A 13,502-nucleotide genomic window follows, 5' to 3' on the forward strand; every position below is an offset into this window, starting at 1 on the left:
ATCTCGGCCTTACACACACCCACCTATTACCCTTTCTTCTCTTTACACACACAGTTCCCAAACCTTAAGCATTATTCTCACTTCCACTCCCACACTTTAATTCATTTATGTAACAAATCACTTTTTATATCATCAGGTTATTCAGTCCTACCACAAACCCTCTCCCGCTCTCCCTATTGGGGACTCCGCACATCTAATCTCACAAATCAAACACGACAAGGGTTTTTTTGTTTTTTCTTCATGACTTATTATAATAACAGAGCAGCAATTTTGGAAAAGCAGAATTGAGACCTCTACTTGTCTTGTTTCATACCAAGGTGAAGGGAATGGACCCCTCTCATCCCAATATTCGATGCTGATAGCAGATATGGGGAAAGCAGAGGGTTCAACCCTTCAAGTACTTTGGTACTAGCCTCTCCTTTATCTCCATTGGATAACTGTGTGATTTCCTTTTCATGTACACACTCTCTCATTCCAGCAGCCGGGCTACTCTGCAATGCTGCAGTAACAGAGGGCTCTGAGCAGCAACATTGGAAAAGCAGAAGTAGGTACCTCTATTTCTCCTATTTCAATACCGCGGTGAAGGAGGCAGACCCCTCTCATCCTGACATTCGATGCTATATGCAGATGTTTGAGACAGCAGAAGGTCTGCACCTTCCTACACCTCGGTATCTTTCCATTTCCAATCAAGGAAATTCATCTATGAAGTGGTCTCTATTGATGCACTTTTTCAATTAAAGGGTATTCTTTATGGAGAAAGATACAGGTCATTTTTTTCCAGCTGTGATTTGAGGACAATTATTATTATTTTTTATGCTGTACATATAATATTGATATAGGATATTCAAAATTGTGCATTAACTCCCATAGGGGGTTATTATCATCTCTTGAGAGTAAGTGACTGCATATTCAATTTTTGTGGTTTGAAGCATATACAAACTCCACACTGGGATGACACTTTCACTTCTGGATACATTTGAACAAGTTTTGTGATTTGAAGCACATACAAACTCCACACTGGGATGACAATCAGTCCTTTTTGATGTGTTGCAAAGCATGTATAAACTTCACACGGTTATAAAATTCAAGCATGATCAATGTGTTGTATCATCTTCCTGCTTTCATATAAGGGATATTGATTGGTATGAAATTTGTTTTGAAATCAATGATTTATGATATTTTTCAATCCCATATCTTTAATTGATTATATTATGCATAGGAATTTTTAAACTTATTGAATCTTTTGACTCTGTGAATGATGTTGTGAGGCACGTGGTAATTCTACACAAACAACAAAGTGCGTATCATCCTGTTGGAGCTGGGTCCCTCATAATGGAGACCTAAGTCCTATGCATAGGCTATTGGGATCGTAAACATACAGATTTCTCTTTACTTACCTGCATCCATGATATGGTGTATATATATGAACTGCATATGGAAGCGTTTGGAGTTTTTGTCATCTGATGGTTAGAAGTCGCACACAGGGAAGCCCACTCTCCTTGCTATTATGGAAATGGGTTATATACCATAGGGGATTTTACAAATCGACTGTGGTACTCGATAAGTGTGTCATCCGCAACCAATACTCTAACTAACCACTTTGTCTCTCTCCCCTCTCCCGGTTTTTAGGAGATCCAATATTTCCATTTATTTATTTATCATTATTATTATTATTATTATTATTATTTTTATATTTTTTCAGTGTTTCCTATGTGACCCAAGCCATGAAGATCCACCACACTAATGCATACTATGGCAATAAGATGAGCTACTAACAGTGCACGAATGCATTGCAACACTTCCAGCCGTGATAAAACCTTTTTTTCCGTATATCCGGCCATCTAACAACGGTTACCTAGCAACTCCAGCCTCATAGCATAAACGGATGACTTTACTTCCGGCCTGACGTCCAGTTGAAACGCAAACTCCGGAACGCACGCGACCACATGACTTCCGGCCAAGAACGACACTTCCGGTCTGACGCGATCGCGGGATCCCGATATACAGAACATCTCAATGAACTATTCATACGGCAGCCACCTCCTCATGACTTTATATTTGCACTTTCAGGTGTAAGAACATTCGCCAGCCTTCTGCTGTTTTTGATGTCTTTGATGTTTCCCTTTTTTTCATCAGCACAATTCCCTATTTAAAATGAGGGTGATGTCACTATGGACTTCCACCAATCGGAATCCCTAGTGATGTTAAGCCCTCCCAGTACCCTCCCTCCTCTGCCTTAAATACAGCAGCTTTTTCCTTATGCCCTGACACAGTGAACAAGCCACCCTGGTGAAACGGTCCGTCTGTGCTCAGTGATGCTGAACTCTTTCTAGCTCAGATCACTTTTTGGGACTCCCTGGTATTGTATGTGCCCATTTGGACTCCAGTTATTTAACTGATACTGATATATAATCAATATTGTTTTTTTTTTTTTTCCATGTTTGCTATTTTTGATCCTTAATTATTGTTCTAAACCATTTTCTGGTATTTCCTTTTAAATGTAATACTTTTTTGCAGAATCCTTTCTGCATAAACAGGGTCTTATACCCATTTTGGTAAGCCTTTACCATGCAGCCTGTGTTTACTTTCCTTTTTCCAATTAATCGTTGATTTCATGATTGTTTTATTTCATAATTTACTTAATTTTTTGTTAATTTGTGATCTCACCACATTACCATTTCTTCTCCTTCTTCTAATTTTCCCACCACCCTTTTTTTCAATAGGTAAGCCTAACCCACCTCTCTCATCCACTGTCCGCTATATATCTATATAAGACAGTGGACAGCAGAAGGCAGCGTTTCCTCCCTATTCTGAGCATATCTCACTTCTATTTTTAGTACCCTCTCATCCAGATGCGAGACCACTCTCTGCAATGCTCACAGCAACAGAGAATCTGCGCTAGAAACTGGACAGCAGAAGTACCTTGTTGCTCACTACTCATTACACTCTCTCATTTGTGTCCTAGTGTTTATTACTGCCATATTTCAGCAGCAACGCCCAATCTCATCCGACCTTGGAAGCTAAGCGCTGATAAGCCTGATCAGTACCTAGTAGGGTGACCTCTTGGGAATATCAAGTGCAGTAAGATTGTGACCTCTGATCACAAACAGCAGAAGTGTTAGAGCAACTTCTGAAACTTACCTATTCCTTATCCAACTTTCCCGCAAATCTTCTATTTATCTACAATTGGCTTTGCCTTTAGGCTTATTTACCAATGCTCTTTTGTATCTTTAATAATCATACTTTTATCTTAAATGCTTTGTTATCTATAGGATCCAGCCTTTTAGCAAACAGAATCTCTACCAGGTGATTACCCTCAGTCATTTGACATTTCAATTATGAACCTTTGTGCCTCTCATCTATTCTCATGAGGTTTTAGACTAGGTGCTTACCTACAATTATCACTGCGGTGATTATATGTACATATCATTTACCTCTACTCCAATTTTGAATTTTGATTAACTCAGGCACCTTAATAATATTAATTTTTTTTTTTTTTTTTAATTTTTTTTTATGTTTTTCAGTATATTTTTCACCACAGGTGCCCATAATTTTGTATCAGGCTTATCCTGATTTCTGTCAATATATATGTTTACTTTGTGTTCTTGAACAATTTTTTTGTATCAAACTCCTCATTACTCTTATTCGTTATTAATTAAATGTTAAGTTTTAATAAACTTATTTCAAATTTCTAAAGCGTGCCCCAACACAGAGTCTTTCTTTTTTCTTCTCTTTGCTTAACCATTACTGACTCTGGGAGCACCACCAACTCAAATAATTATTTAGATGTCTTCATTAAGAATCTTTAAATTTAAACTTAGTATCGTTGGTCATTCCCTGAACAGTTTTCTACAATCTGTGTATTAATCTATGTTCATCATTACCACGTTTTTCCTGTGCGGAACCAAACCAAATTTCTGTTAACTATTGGGATGCACCATGGGGTCGAAGGTGGTCGCAGCATTCGTCAATGCTCATATGTTCACCGTGGAACAAGAAATATTTCTACAAAATCTGAGATTTGCCAGTGGGATGTGCAAAGAATAAATTACCAAGGTAATTTGTCCGGCGCTGTTAAGAGGATATGCTTGTCCTTTACAGCTGCTGTTTAAAGGGATAGTTAGTCCCTGAATAAATGATAAAAATAAAGATATGTACAGCGCTGATAACAAACTGGATATGGAAAATTAATAATCACAATTTATTTGTAAAATATTGTTGCAACAATTAAATTCATTATAAAAAAGACATAACTTTGTCAATAAAAATCAGAAAATTATCTGTAGGGCAGGCACAGCAATTTTTGTTATGATAATTTACCACACGAGGAAGCCGAATATGTACACTGGTACGAGTCCTTGGAATAGTAGCCACAGTCCTAGGGTGCAGTTTTCAGTGCTTAGCAGGTAGGTCCAAATGCAAAGGCAGATCTTTGAAGTGTTTGATCCGGACTGGATTGAGTCCTGTAAGATTGCTGGATCTTTCTGGGCCTTATGGACATCCGCTGCTTTTCCCAATTTGCTGGTGGACTTCTAGGCTGGTTTCCAAGTATCGAATATGATTCCAGTGGTACACAGCTCCTCAGAACCAACGCGTTTCGCTGTATTCACAGCTTTTTCAAGGTATATGCCTTGAAGTCCACCAGCAAATTGGGAAAAGCAGCGGATGTCCATAAGGCCCAGAAAGATCCAGCAATCTTACAGGACTCAATCCAGTCCGGATCAAACACTTCAAAGATCTGCCTTTGCATTTGGACCTACCTGCTAAGCACTGAAAACTGCACCCTAGGACTGTGGCTACTATTCCAAGGACTCGTACCAGTGTACATATTCGGCTTCCTCGTGTGGTAAATTATCATAACAAAAATTGCTGTGCCTGCCCTACAGATAATTTTCTGATTTTTATTGACAAAGTTATGTCTTTTTTATAATGAATTTAATTGTTGCAACAATATTTTACAAATAAATTGTGATTATTAATTTTCCATATCCAGTTTGTTATCAGCGCTGTACATATCTTTATTTTTATCATTTGCCAGTGGGATGATCATTTTCACCCACTATATAAAGTATCTGCTATTGATATGGTCGGCCACCATAAAAGATCTTGAGAATGACATGGCGATTGCCAATACTATGGATGAAACCATCAAATTCACATTTTAATGTAGTACTACTGTACACCTGTCCATTATTTGGATGTCTTCATCACCAAATATGAGTCATATTTGAAAACAGATTTGTACCAGAAGCCTACTAATAAGAACACCCATCTCCACGCCAGGGCGATGAAGAAAGGGTTGCCTTTCTCACAGTATTTATTAGTAACACTGCAGATGTAGAAAAGGAGATTGACTTTATGGCTGTAAAGTTTTTATAGAGGGGCTACGAGTACGACCAAGATGATCTGGAGACGGTGAAAATGAAGGACCTCTCCATTACATGAGAGCAATGTTTAAAACCAAGGGAGTAAGCTCCATGTTAGATTATCCTATTTGTAAGTGAACTGTAACTCCAAATTTGTTATCTACATTATAAAATGTCCATATATTCAGGGAACGAGCTGCATAGCACAGATCGGCTATGGGCCTAGCACTTGAGGTAAATAATGTAGAGCAGCCCGTAGCGAGCCACTTCTCTGGCTATGCTGCAGTACAAACTAATTGATCTCCCCCCCCCCCCCCCCATGATAAGGGGTGGGGATAGAAGTAAAAAGTTGCTTTAATTATAAGCAAAATTGTTTTTTTATAAATTAATACTGTGGCTCCTTTCGGTTTGAATGGGAAACAGTTGTGTCTATGCTCTCTTCGTGATCAGGACCTGGAAGTGACAGCACGAGAGGGCAGGAGAGAACTTCCGCCCTTACAGCACCTAAATGTTTTCTCCGTTCTCCGTTCGTTTGTGGTAAAAAAAAAATTCTATGCACCAATGGATGCTCGTCACGCTTCGGGGTCGGTGTCTTGCTCCACTCGCCACAGGTTACTATTCCAAATAGTTTGTGACATGGACCCAGGGGGTTATGATAAAGGTCCTCTCCACGAAGGGAAACTAGACGCTACCATGAGAAACTGTCAATGAGCTGATTTTATGACCAGCTGACTAGTCTGCGAGGTTACGACATCAGCAAGTTAGAGTTAGGTTGATTGCAATATACATTGAATATTAGTTATTGTCTATTGCTATTAGTGCACTAGGGGCTTAATTCAGACCTGATCGCAGCAGCAAAATCTTTCTCTAATGGGCAAAACCATGTACACAGCAGGTGGGGCAGATGTAACATGTGCAGAGAGAGTTAGATTTGGGTGGGTTATATTGTTTCTGTGCAGGGTAAATACTGGCTGCTTTATTTTTACAATGCAATTTAGATTTCAGTTTGAACACACCCCACCCAAATCTAACTGTCTCTGCACATGTTATATCTGCCTCCCCTGCAGTGCACATGGTTTTGCCCATTAGAGAAAAATGTTGCTGTTGCCATCAGGTCTGAATTACCCCCTATGATCACTGCATATGTGTCTAGTGGTACGCTTTGTATTTTTATTAATAGTTAACCAAGGTTGCTTGACATACTGTTTATTAGTCATAGGTGTTGTGTCTGGACTGTATTGTGCCTTGATCTTGTGATATTTACACAGTATACATACAATAAGGGTATATTCAAGGTATTCTTATGTATTCTCTTTAATAATTTCTCCAGAATTTCCCACCTCTGAGATAAGCTGTGCATTATGTCACTGTAAAACATGATTTATAGGAAACGCTGTCACGGTTCGGCTGATCTTCATGCCACAGTGCTATTAGGAATAGTAAATAGGCAGCCAGAACATCTTTATTCCGGGAATTGCTTTGGCGAGGACAGGGTCTCATGTGACATGCCTTATGTTCTGCAGTGGTGTCAGCCTGAAGATGTGCAGTACGTGAATAGCATCAGAGTGGAAGAGAAACTTTACTATGCAAACATATCCTGTGACAGTGCGGGCTTTCGTGTATAAATGTCATTTCTAATCCTGTGTCAAACCAAACAAGTATTCTGCCTACAAAATACTGACATGTAAACACACTTTATAGAAATAATTGCATGCAAACATAAACTTCACACGTCAGATGCATTCGCACGCCACTCAAGCACACTTATCCTAATAAATAAAGACACAACAACCGTAATTGGCGTGAAAGGGGTCAGCTTTATATTTTGACTGTGAGGAAGGCCTATTAATACTAAAACTAAAAATGCAGACTTCCCTCTCTAACTAAGGTGGCGGGGAGAAGAACGGTTAAGCATGATAAACAACTTAATAAGGGTGATCCAAAATGATATGACAAAATAGAGCAATAAACATATGTGTGTGAGGGGGCCTTCTGCCCCAGATGTTCCGGGATCGGCCTCCTGCCTCCATCCCAGACATCGGAAATCCAAAAACCAAGGCCAGGAGTCGACCTTCTGCCACTACCCCTGCCCACCAACAGTTGCAGGAACGGAGGTAAAAAATTGGGCGTCCGGCCCCGATATCCACATATGTTTATGATCTATCATATGGGCCCACCAGGTACGGTGGTGCCCATCAATTAATAATAAGACTATAAAAATACCTAAAAGTTCACCCGAACTTACTAACAATAAACTCCTTAAGTTAAACTAAAACAACCGTTCAGAAACCGGCCACCAAAAGCCGACACAAGTAACCCTACCGGAGCAACAAAAACCAACTCCGCTGGGCGGGAGGGTGGGTCACGGAAAACGCTGGAAAGAGACAGGATGTCCTGGGTCTGAAGACTATATGTATGTCAGACCGGCCCATATGCAGAATCCAGCCAATCACAATCCGGGCAGTTTTTCCTTCCGTTCCTGTTAGGGTCTCCTGCCCTGTGCTGCCACGTCGTCATGGCAACCGGGAGACAAGTGCTAGCGGAGTAACCTGAGCGCAGCTGATACTCCGGTTCGGGTCTTTTGCTGTGCAGTGGTTACAGGCTCTGTGCACGGCAGGGGATCCGGTGCTGCTTTTTGTGCTCACAGTCTGTGAGGTCTGAGTGGGGCGTGGACAGCACCTGCTTTATAAACCCTCTTCTCAGGTTAAGCAGATGCTGCTGAATCTTTGTTGGTTAGTTAGTTCCTGAAAGTTAGCCAGTACTGTGTAGCTTTGTATTTGTTGTTGCTTACTGCAAATAGGCCTGGGGATTTGGTACTACACTCTGCCAATCCAGACCTAGCAGTAAGACTGGAGTCAGCCAGTTTCTTAGCCTCTGGACTTCTCTGTTCACTTTGTGTTTATTTTGTTACCCTATCACCTTCTGTGTACGTAATGTCATATTCCCCAGTCTGTCTGTGAGTTCATTTGTTTTGCATCCCTATCCGTTCAGACACCGGTACATTCCTGCAGGCACTGGTGTGCATAACAGTTCAGACACCAGTACATTCCTGCAGGCACTGGTGTGCGTAACAGTTCAGACACCAGTACATTCCTGCAGGCACTGGTGTGCATAACATATTCAGCAGCCTAATACTCCTGTTGAAATTTTGTGGGAATATGGAGCATACCCCTCAAAATACGTTGCAACAGGTGGTCGATTAGGTGCAGGTCCTGACTCGACAATTTAATGATTTGTCCATTAAAATGCACACCTCCCAGGCCGCTGGCGGAGCTCCCACAGCAGCAGCACCTTCAGGGGTTAAGGAGCCGAAAGTAAATCTCCCGGATTGTTTTTCTGGAGATCGCTCGCAGTTCTTTTGTTTCAAGGAGAGCTGCAAGCTATACTTCCGGCTTAGGCCTCAGTCTTCTGGGTCGGAGATTCAGCGGGTGGGCATAGTGATTTCCTTGCTACAAGGAGACCCACAGGTCTGGGCATATGGGTTGCAGCCTGACTGTCCGTCGCTTAAAAGTGTTGATGCTTTTTTTAAGGCACTGGGCATGTTGTATGATGACCCTGACAAGGCGGCCTCAGCCGAGGCTCAGATTTCGATCCTTAAGCAAGGGCGAAGGCCAGTTGAGGTTTACTGTACGGAGTTTCGGAGGTTGGCCCATGATACCCAGTGGAATGACCCAGCCCTGAGACATCAGTACCGAAGAGGTCTTTCTAACCAGATAAAAGACCAACTGGTACAATATCCCTTGCCTGATAGCTTGGATCAGCTCATGCAGTTATCCATCCGGGTGGATAGATGGCTGAGAGAGCGTAGGCTTGAAAGGGAGACAGAGGTTTCCTTCTTTCCCAAGGGAACCTCAGACTCTGAGGAATTTTCCGAGGAGCCTATGCAGATTGGGGCTACCCGCCTCTCCTCGCGTGAGAAGACGCGGAGTAGACAGCAGGGGTTGTGTTTGTACTGTAGGAATAAAGGTCATGTGGTAGTATCATGCCCAGAAAAGCCGGAAAACTTCAGGGCCTGAGGGTGATGGGAAATATCCTGTCAGGCCAGAAGTCAGAATTTCCCAAGAAGACTTTTATTATTCCGGTGACTTTGAAGATCCTCGGTCAAACTGTCAAGACTGAGGCCTTTGTGGACAGTGGGGCCGACGGGTTTTTATGGACCGCCAATTCGCCCTGAAACACTCTGTTCCCTTAGTACCCTTGGCATTGGAAATTGAGATTTGTGGGTTAAACGGGGAACCATTATCCCAAGGTAAAATTACCTCTTGCACTAGCCAGATTTCTTTGTTTATTGGAGCCACACACTCTGAAAAATTGTCCTTTTATGTGACTGTCTGTACTTTTACCCCATTGGTGTTGGGGTTACCCTGGTTAAGGGCCCACAATCCTCAATTTGACTGGGTCTCTGGGGAGATTCTTAGTTGGGGTACTGATTGTTTCAGGAGTTGCTTGAGCCTTCCAGTCAGGCTCTTGCAGCTAAGTTTGCCAGGATTGCCAGGGTGTTATGCAGATTTTGCGGACGCGTTCTCCAAAAAAGTTGCAGAGGTACTACCTCCCCATCGCCCCTATGACTGTGCCATTGATTTGTTGCCGAATGCTAAGCTTCCCAAGAGCAGGTTGTACTCCCTGTCACGTCCTGAGACTCAGGCTATGGCAGAGTACATTCAGGAGAACTTGGCTAAGGGATTTATCAGACCTTCACAGTCTCCAGTTGGGTCGGGGTTCTTCTTCGTGGGTAAAAAGGACGGTTCGTTGCGACCCTGCATCGACTTCAGGGAATTGAACCGTATCACGATTAAAAACTCATACCCACTGCCTCTCATTTCGGTCTTGTTTGACCAGCTTCGTACTGTCACCATTTTTTCTAAGATTGACCTACGCGGGGCGTACAATCTAATCCGAATAAGAGAGGGGGATGAATGGAAGACTGCCTTTAATACCCACTCAGGGCATTATGAATATTTGGTGATGCCTTTTGGGCTCTGTAATGCCCCGGCAGTCTTCCAGGATTTCATGAACGATGTACTCAGGGAATATTTGGATAGATTCTTAGTTGTATACTTAGATGACATCCTAATCTTCTCCCATTCCCTGGAGCAACATCGGAAGCATGTATGCTTAGTCCTCCAGAAACTCAGAGACCACCGGCTTGGGGCAAAGCTGGAGAAGTGCGAATTTGAAGTTCAGCAAATCCCATTTCTAGGATATATTATCTCCCCAGAAGGTTTCCAAATGGAGGGTTCCAAGGTACAGGCAGTCCTGGATTGGGTGCAGCCCACTAGTTTGAAGGCGCTTCAGCGTTTCCTGGGCTTTGCGAATTTTTATAGACAATTTATCGCTGGATTTTCGTCTATAGTGGCGCCCTTGGTGGCACTCACTAAGAAAGGGGCGGATGTTGCTCACTGGTCTTGTGAGGCTAAAGCGGCTTTTGCCCGTCTCAAAAGGGCGTTTGTCTCGGCCAAGGTGCTGCGACACCCAGATCCAGAGCGTCCTTTTGTGGTGGAGGTGGATGCCTCTGAGATGGGTATTGGGGCAGTGCTCTCTCAGATGGGATTGTCTGATAATCGCCTTCATCCCTGTGCTTACTTTTCCCGTAAATATTCGCCTGCCAAGATGAATTATGACGTGGGTAACCGGGAATTGTTGGCTATTAAGGATGCACTCGAGGAGTGGAGACACTGGCTTGAGGGGGCTAAGTTTGTGGTCTCAATTCTCACCGACCATAAGAATCTGGCATATTTAGAGTCAGCGAAGCGTCTCAATGCCAGGCAGGCACGATGGGCTTTGTTTTTTGCTCACTTTAATTTTTTGATAACATATCGCCCTGGGTCAAAAAACATCAAGGCTGATGCGCTCTTGCTGAGTTTTGCTCCAATCCAGGAGACCACCGAGGAGCCGTTGCCCATTGTGTCCCCATCATGTATTAAAGTGGGCATTACCCAGGACCTCTTGTCATTAGTCCTTAGAGCACAGGAGCAGGCTCCTCCAGACCTTCCGGTAGGTCTTTTGTTTGTGCCTCCTAGGTTAAGACAGCGAGTGTTCCTGGAATTCCATGCCAAGAAGTCGGCAGGTCACCCGGGTATTGCCAGAACTCGGGAGTTGCTATCTAGGGCGGTGTGGTAGCCCTCAGTGGCTAAGTATGTGGATCAGTGGGTTCGGGCATGTGACATCTGTGCCCGAAATAAGACTCCTAGAGGGGTTCCTGTTGGCCCATTACATCCACTCTCTATTCCATCTAAGCCATGGACCCACATTTCAATGGATTTTGTGGTGGACTTGCCCAAATCCTCGGGGATGACAGCCATCTGGGTTGTCGTTGACAGGTTTTCGAAGATGGCACACTTCGTTCCACTGGTTGGGTTGCCATCGGCCAGACGCCTGTCTGAATTATTTATGCTGCATGTTGTGCGTCTCCACGGGTTGCCACTTGATGTGGTCTCTGACCGCGGATCCCAGTTTGTGGCCAAATTCTGGAGGGCATTTTGTTCCGATCTCCAGATTTCTGTCAGCTTGTCGTCAGGCTACCATCCGCAGTCTAATGGGCAGACTGAAAGGGTGAACCAGTCCTTGGAGCAGTTCCTCAGGTGTTATGTCTCCAAGTGTCAGACTGACTGGGTTGCTCATCTGTCCATGGCGGAGTTTGCCTATAACAACTAGAGATGAGCGGGTTCGGTTCCTCGGAATCCGAACCCCCCCGAACTTCAGCCTTTTTACACGGGTCCGAGGCAGACTCGGATCTTCCCGCCTTGCTCGGTTAACCCGAGCGCGCCCGAACGTCATCATCCCGCTGTCGGATTCTCGCGAGGCTCGGATTCTATCGCGAGACTCGGATTCTATATAAGGAGCCGCGCGTCGCCGCCATTTTCACACGTGCATTGAGATTGATAGGGAGAGGACGTGGCTGGCGTCCTCTCCGTGTAGAATAGATTAGAGAGACACTTGATTTACTACTTGGGGAGCATTAGGAGTACTCAGTACAGTGCAGAGTTTTGCTGATAGTGACCAGTGACCACCAGTTTTATTTATAATCCGTTCTCTGCCTGAAAAAAAACGATACACAGTCACATACCATATCTGTGCTCAGCCTCAGTGTGCTGCATGATAATATCATCTATGTATATCTGACTGTGCTGAGTGCTCACTGCTCACACAGCTGAATTGTGGGGGAGACTGGGGTGCAGTTAATAGCAGGAGTACAGTGCACACTTTTGCTGCCAGTGTGACTGACCAGTGACCACCAGTATATTGTCTGCCTGAAAAAGTTAAACAAACACTCCTGTGGTGTTTTTTTATTTTATTCTATAAACGCATTCTGCTGACAGTGTCCAGCAGGTCCGTCATTCATTATATTATATAAATATTTACCTGCAGTAGTGTTATATTTTTTTTGTTCATCTCTATCATCTTTATCATCTCTATATTAGCAGACGCAGTACGGTAGTCCACGGCTGTGGCTACCTCTGTGTCGTCAGTGCTCGTCCATAATTGTATACCTACCTGTGGTGGGGGTTTTTTTTCTATCTTCTTCATACTAGTAGTTTAGGAGTCTGCTGACAGTGTCCAGCAGGTCCGTCATTATATTATATATACCTGCAGTAGTGATATATATATATTTTTTATATCATTATCATCTCTATACTAGCAGACGCAGTACGGTAGTCCACGGCTGTGGCTACCTCTGTGTCGTCAGTGCTCGTCCATAATTGTATACCTACCTGTGGTGGGTTTTTTTTTTCTATCTTCTTCATACTAGTAGTTTAGGAGTCTGCTGACAGTGTCCAGCAGGTCCGTCATTATATTATATATACCTGCAGTAGTGATATATATATATTTTTTATATCATTATCATCTCTATACTAGCAGACGCAGTACGGTAGTCCACGGCTGTAGCTACCTCTGTGTCGTCAGTCACTTGTCATCCATAAGTATACTAGTATCCATCCATCTCCATTGTTTACCTGAGGTGCCTTTTAGTTGTGCCTATTAAAATATGGAGAACAAAAATGTTGAGGTTCCAAAAATAGGGAAAGATGAAGATCCACTTCCACATCGTGCTGAAGCTGCTGCCACTAGTCATGGCCGAGACGATGAAATTCCATCAACGTCGTCTGCCAAGGCCGATGCCCAATGTCATAGTAC

General features: G+C 43.2%; 1 pseudogene; it reads left to right on the top strand.

The window, feature by feature from the left end:
- The first annotated feature begins 2,969 nt into the window (after window positions 1-2,969).
- LOC134946452 (5S ribosomal RNA) lies at window positions 2,970-3,088 on the top strand (annotated as a pseudogene).
- Window positions 3,089-13,502: the final 10,414 nt, after the last annotated feature.

The sequence above is a fragment of the Pseudophryne corroboree genome, chromosome 7 (assembly GCF_028390025.1).
Source record: "Pseudophryne corroboree isolate aPseCor3 chromosome 7, aPseCor3.hap2, whole genome shotgun sequence".
Classification (NCBI taxonomy): domain Eukaryota; kingdom Metazoa; phylum Chordata; class Amphibia; order Anura; family Myobatrachidae; genus Pseudophryne; species Pseudophryne corroboree.